Raw genomic sequence first — 6,703 nt, 5'->3', positions numbered from 1 at the left:
GGGGGAAAGAGAGAGAGAGAGAGAGAGAGAGAGAGAGAGAGAGAGAGAGAGAGCGCGTGCCAGTCCTGTAGGTGGTAAGTGCGAGTCGATTTACAGCAAGCAGGAAAAAGAGATTGATCGTGAGTTAAAACAGAAGTGCGGCGCGGAGCGAAGATCCGCCGCGGCTCCTCCGTCGACCTCACAGATCTCATCTACCGTGGCATTTAGTACTTTCATTAATCTCTGTCAGTCATTCTTGATAGCCGGAAGAAAAGTGATAACTAAGAATTTATTGGCTACGAGGGAGAGAAGCGCACTAAACGCGCGAGAACTGTAGCTTGTTATTTATCTATTGGCTATCGCGCTCTGCGAAACGCGCTCTCACAGAGAATGTGTACATTAAAGTTATACGCTCGCTGTATGGAAGGAAAATCTATATAAATGAAATGGCATTTTAAATATTATATCTTTAGTTCCTACTAAATCCAAGCGCACGTTGAAATGGTAATACTGGCTAAATAAAAGATAACTCGCAGAGATTACAGAATTAAAAATGTCGAAAAATCTTTCAAAAGCTTTACCAAAAACAAATGCAATATGTATGTACGATATGTATGTATAATAACGCTTAAAGATCAACGCGAAAAAAATTGATATCTGGTACAAAAACGCTCTCATGTACTAATCTCTCACGATGCTGCCGCGTATTAATGTGATAATATCTGACACCGAAGAGAAGTAGTAAACATGTTTGGGTTTTTGCTTGCCATGAATAACCGATAGATAGATTTCGTATTCGATTTACCAGAGATCCACTTATAACGCGCGGACTTTTTCGTGTAATTATACACACGAGTTACGATAAATTTATATGTAATCGCACGCGATAAGTAATAATTAAGTAACAACGTGCGCGAAGGCAAATAAGTAATATTACCTGTAATTAAATATGTTTTGTCTTTTGTACAATGCGAACGCATCAACATGTTTTGCTAGGTTAAAAATTAAATTCTCTGGATTAAATGAATTAACAAAACGATGCCTTTGCGCGCGCGCACTCACACACGAGAAGTTGTACATTAATTTATAAATCATACAAAATTCAGCAATGAGTAGAGAGTCGAATTAAATTTAAATTATCAAACGTAAATTAACAATGGGCGTTATGGGCGATTCGTGTTAGCTGTTTGACGGCATTGTTCGTCAGTTGCGGCGGGTAGTCGGAAAATGCAGAGACGGAACCCGGGACCGGAACAAGATCGTACCTGACTCCTCTGTGTAACACAGCCCTGTCAAAACAGGATGCCATCAATTACACTTCTTATACGCGCACCCTCTTTCACCCCTCCCACGGGCCGTCGCCGTCGCGTCACGTCTCTGTCATCTTCACCGATACTGCCGCTGTCGTTTGAACGCCCTTAGGCGATTATATCTCGCTGAACAGCTAATCCAGAAATCGATAATTACACGCGGCGTCCTGAAATGTACGAGATTAATGCTCGCTATTACGAACGAGTGGTCGAATCGTGGTCGACCGAATCGATCCCGCAGCTTGCCGACAAAGTTTTCACGGAAACCGGACGATTGCGCAAAATTTGCATATCACGTTACGCACCATGTTCCTCTCTACTTTCATTCTCACGATCCTATGAAATATAATAATAATTAAAAATAATTGTTTCTCAGCACTCACGTGTTACAAAGTGTTTGAGGGACCTGAAATTGTTCAGTGATATCTTGCATATCTTGTGGAATATGCAGAAGTTAGAAATAACCATACCGACGCTGATTAATGGCTCAGCAAAAATTATGACCGCAAATCGTATAATGTAGACGCGAAATTATTGAATCGACAATTAGTCATCATCGCTCCCGACTCATAAACTATTAAGTGGGATAACGCGTCGCCGTCAACTATTAGCAAAATATTGATATTGATACATATCGAGTAGTTTACCATTTAGTTCATTACAATTCCGTTGTTACATGCTGCTGATTGTTTCCCGATCACTCGCAGATTCGCGCTGATCCTAAGAATCCTTGTCTTCGACTGTCGATTATTCGCGCATATTTCCGTGTGAAGAGAAAAATCAACTCACGAATTCGACGACGAATATACACGTCGTTTCGGAAAAAATTCGAAGAGAACGAAAATAGCGCACTTCGTACATAGAGTAGCACCAAACACGACGAAGAGGGTTAAATAATTTTATTTTCGCGAGCGCACGCCCGGTCGATCATTCGATTAAATTCAGAGCTTTGACGGAGAAGCGCGGTTTCGTGTGTGCGTATGTGTGTAAGTGGGTGAGATAGCCAGCGTGCGTGTATGTGTGTATGTGTGTCGCAACGGAGCGGACGTTCCGCAAAATCGATAGGAAATCGCTCCAGCGACGGGCCCTCCTGTTACGTTAACGTATTTAGGAAGCGCGCGTGTGTCGGCCGTCCACCTGCCCACTCGACTAGTTAAGCTGATTAGTACTGCAACAATTAGCGCAGCTGCGCGAATTCGTAAGTCGTCGCGAAAGAGGCATTAACGGATGCGCCCGGCGTTAACTGCGCTAAAGCGAAAAGGCGAATTATCGGTCGCGACAACAAAAGCGGAAAACTCGACTTGCGCGACTGCCACGGGGCGACAACAGAGACGGGGGTCGAGTCTTTTTAAAGGCAGCGGTCAGACTCGTGGAAAGGCGCGGCTACGAGTGCTATATATGCTACGTATGCGCCTGTGTATATGTGTACTGTTTCGTGAAAAAGCCGTGACAACATTTTTCCGATCTGCCGAATAAGTGCGCTTTTGTGCGCGTCGATCAACGTGACATTTCCCGCCTCATCGCGCTCAATATATCACAGTGAATTAATCGCGAGGATTATTATTTAACTCACTCACGCGAAGTATATAGTCGTCTATCGACTCACTTACGTAACGCGTAACTTGCGTAATTAGCTATCGGAGGGAAAAGCGAGGAAGAAGACGGCGCGTCAGCTATATCGCTGACTGGCTGCGTGAGACTTAAGCCGCTTAAATTTCGCCCAATGTTTAAGCTCCTTCGTCGCTGATTGACGTGATAAACAACGCGATGGACTGACTTATTAACCACCACCGGGAATCATTAGCAGTGCCGAATGACAAACATGGTCGGAACCGAACAATTGGAGATGTCCAGTGCGGCGTTAACCTAGGCGTACACGCGTCTCTCTGACGACTTCCCGGCTCCTAGCTAAGTGAGCAATATGTAGGTAAGCATTTGCTCTGCCCAAGGGTAGAGCCAAAACCCTAACACGGTTTATGAACAACCCCCTCTGTGTGCCTCTCACGCATCGCCACATCGGTGCACGTAGCATGTCGCGCTTGTAAACAAACATCTTCGAGTGAACGTTGGAAAAATCCCTGCAGAAGCGAGCTTCTCGTTTCTTTTGATGCTAAAAAGAAACCTCGTCCGTATAATGACTCCTCGAGGGCGTTCCGAGACGAGAGAGCACGTTATGATTAGATACAAATATCTCGGCAACGAGGGAGTAATCAATGCGACTGACTCGACGGTGAAAAAGAACAAACGCGTCGCCCTCGTTCAAAGGCAAATATTGAAACGCTCGCGGATATGGGAACACGGTGTACTCTCCTACCTTAGCTACTAAGTAGCTCGCACGACGTGACAGGAAAAGTCGATCCGTAAAAAGATCCGTCGTCGATCTCTCTCCTCGGATTCGGTAACGTGATGTCGCGATATAGTATATCGAGAGTTTAGCGCTATCCGTCCGCACGCAGGATTGGAAATTTGCGGGCGAACCCGGATCTATATCTACGTTGTCTGATGTTTGCTGTTACTACATGTAAATACCAAGCACCGTGCGATTCGCGCGCGCCGTGCGTTATGGCGTGTACCGTGCGCTCGCAATCCATTCAGCCCGAGCAAATATGAGGAGCGCCGAGATATGCACCGGACGCCGAGATTAAATTAGTTTGTCCTTTCGCTGTATTATTTGTCGAACGGCCGATTTATCTAATGGCGCGGGTCACGCCGCCGCCGTCGAATCGATTGGTATCCACACTGCGCGAATCCTGCGTTCGGCCGCTGCGATTAATTAATGACGCCGGTGACACGCCACTGATTCGTATTATTGGATTGGCGTTACCGCCGAGACCGATGCAGTGCTTTGTCGGCCGTTTGGTTCATCGCAGCCGGTGTACGCAATGTTTTATTTGCGATATAGACCTCAGTGCGTTGCAGTGGATTTCGTCATTTTAATACTCCTCGGTTACCCCTCAATTTTGGAACGGATATATCGGAGAGTAATCGATCAGAAAATATTATCGCATAATAATAATTGTAAGATATATCTTTTTCGTAAGAGCACGAAGTAAAAGAAAAAAAGGAAAAGAAACAGAAAAATACATACTGCGTTCAAGAAAATATTACTTTTTTCAAGTACTTTATGAGTTTTCGGAAATTATCACAAGTCATAAGAATTCTGTGGATTCTTTATACATATAATATTTTTGTACAGGAAATAAATGCTTTATTTGATCACATAATAAGAAGCTTTCCTAATATTTGTAGTATTTGTAATATTTGTATTGAGTACATTCTTAAATTTATTATCAAGAAGATATTTTTTATCGAAGATAAGCGTCACTCAAAATAAAGAAAACAAACTGAGTAATCGCTTTTCTTAGCAGTAGATTAATATTTTCCTGTGTATATATGTGTACAGCATTCATTTATAGATAAACGATTTCCTTCAAACGCACCCATTCTACTCTGACATAGGTTTCCGATTATAGATTAAGAGCATTTGAAAACTTCAGTCCTACTTGATTTCCGAGAAGTCTAAGCAAATGTAGAGAGAGAGAGAGAGAGAGAGAGAGAGAGAGAGAGAGAGTATTTTCATTTCGGGCAAAGTCGAATTATGTAAATCACTACTTGCACTATTAGCTGACACATTTATCATGCAGCGACGGAGATTTACATAGAGCTTCGTCAAAAGTTTAGATCCGCATTCGAGTTTGTTAGAGCCGATTAATAGAGATGGTTTGATCAACCGACAAGCCAATGTACGTGTCTGACTGGATGCGGAAGGATTAAGGCGTTTGCCACGGGAACACTGGGCCGGTAGCTTGGTGGTTAATTGAGGACCTCGAGATATTGACCAGCGCGCGATCGATAGACGAACGATATCCACAAAGACAAAGGGGCGGGCCGGACATATGCTGAAGTGGTCATTTGTCTACGATTTACGTGGAGATTGACGCTAACCCCAGCTCGTCGACCGTTTGATCCCCGCGCGGAGCTCAAAGTTCAACGCTGCCGTCGAGGTTTATTGCATCTCGATGTTGAATTTTGGAACGAGATTTACGCGTCGATATTTGGGCGATTCGCGAAATCCCGCGAAATCATGATCCTGGCACGACGTTGAAAAGACAACGCGAGAGAGAAAGTTTAATTTGCTGAAAAGTATTTTTTTTTTCGGGAGATCTCTCGGGAAGTACGTAATGATTGTGACTTGGCTCTTCAAGTTCAACGGAATTTCGGGGGTTAATTTCAGAGAAGCGAAATTTCGAATCACCACGTTTCAGTGAAATAATTTCGCAGGTTGAGTGCTCTTTGGAAAACAACCAATTCTCGACGCGCGTTGCCTCGCATCTCCAATTACAGAATTCTTCGCATACTACGTTCCTGTGGACTCACGAAATTTTCTTTGCGCTCGTCTTCTACACTCATATGAATAGAGGAGGAAGCTTCAAAAGACACGCGCGCCCTATATTTTAGCGGAGTGATTAAACAAAGGCTCGCCTCACGGCGGAATTTCGATTTCGCCGGCTTCGTCCGAGCGTATTTTATCGAACAAAGCGCAGGTTTTACCCGACGCTGATCGCGGGTCATAATAACAATGCGACCTTCCTCACGGGATCAAAACGAAAGAAAAAAAAGAAAAAAAAAAAATAAATTTTACGCGAGCGAATTGTCAAACGTAACTACTTTCGCGGGTGAGCCTATTTAAGTACTTAAAAGCGGCACAATGGATGCGGGAGAATGCAAACCCGACAAAAGGAGCGTTAATTAGTTCCATTGAAATCTTCTTTGTCTCGCCGAAACGAGTACGATTTTTCATCGAGTTTTCCGTAGTTTTCGTTGTCACATACACGCACACACACACTTTTCATAGTACGACAGTCGATTTCAACGACAAAAAAGTGATCTACATCAAAATCATATTTTCATAATATTAAATATATCGAATATGCTGTTGCTATATCGTCGATCGAGATAAGCACACTTTCCAGACTTATGAGTTTAAAATAATTGGTCGTAAACTTTCCTTACTAGAAAGAAACGTTTCTACACAATGTGCCGTTATACAGTAACTCCAATATTAAAACAGACTCTTCGGTGAAAAGAGCACGCGTGAAAATTGCCAATTTTCTCGACAACATTCAACAAATAATCATTCTTGACACAGCGAGTCAATAGAAGCATTATTAAAGTGGTGTTATTGAAACAAATAGAGACTATCTCGAGTCGTGGCCCATGTTAAAAGTCGAATTTACGGACTCACATGCTGCGAAAACGATCAATTGTAACTAGCATACGGCCGTCTTGCTCTGCAGCGCGCGCGGCGCCTTATCATAAAAGTAACGTGTTTTTTTTTACGGTCGTCCCGACGCGCCTGTAGTTTATGCATTTTTCTGTATTATGGGTGATAAAACCGGATGCGCTTTATCGCC

Source organism: Odontomachus brunneus, unplaced genomic scaffold, assembly GCF_010583005.1.
Source record: "Odontomachus brunneus isolate Ranch 3 - 2012 unplaced genomic scaffold, Obru_v1 Obru_scaffold_036, whole genome shotgun sequence".
Taxonomy (NCBI): domain Eukaryota; kingdom Metazoa; phylum Arthropoda; class Insecta; order Hymenoptera; family Formicidae; genus Odontomachus; species Odontomachus brunneus.
The sequence above is the reverse complement of the archived record's forward strand: the minus strand, read 5'-3'. Positions refer to the sequence as shown.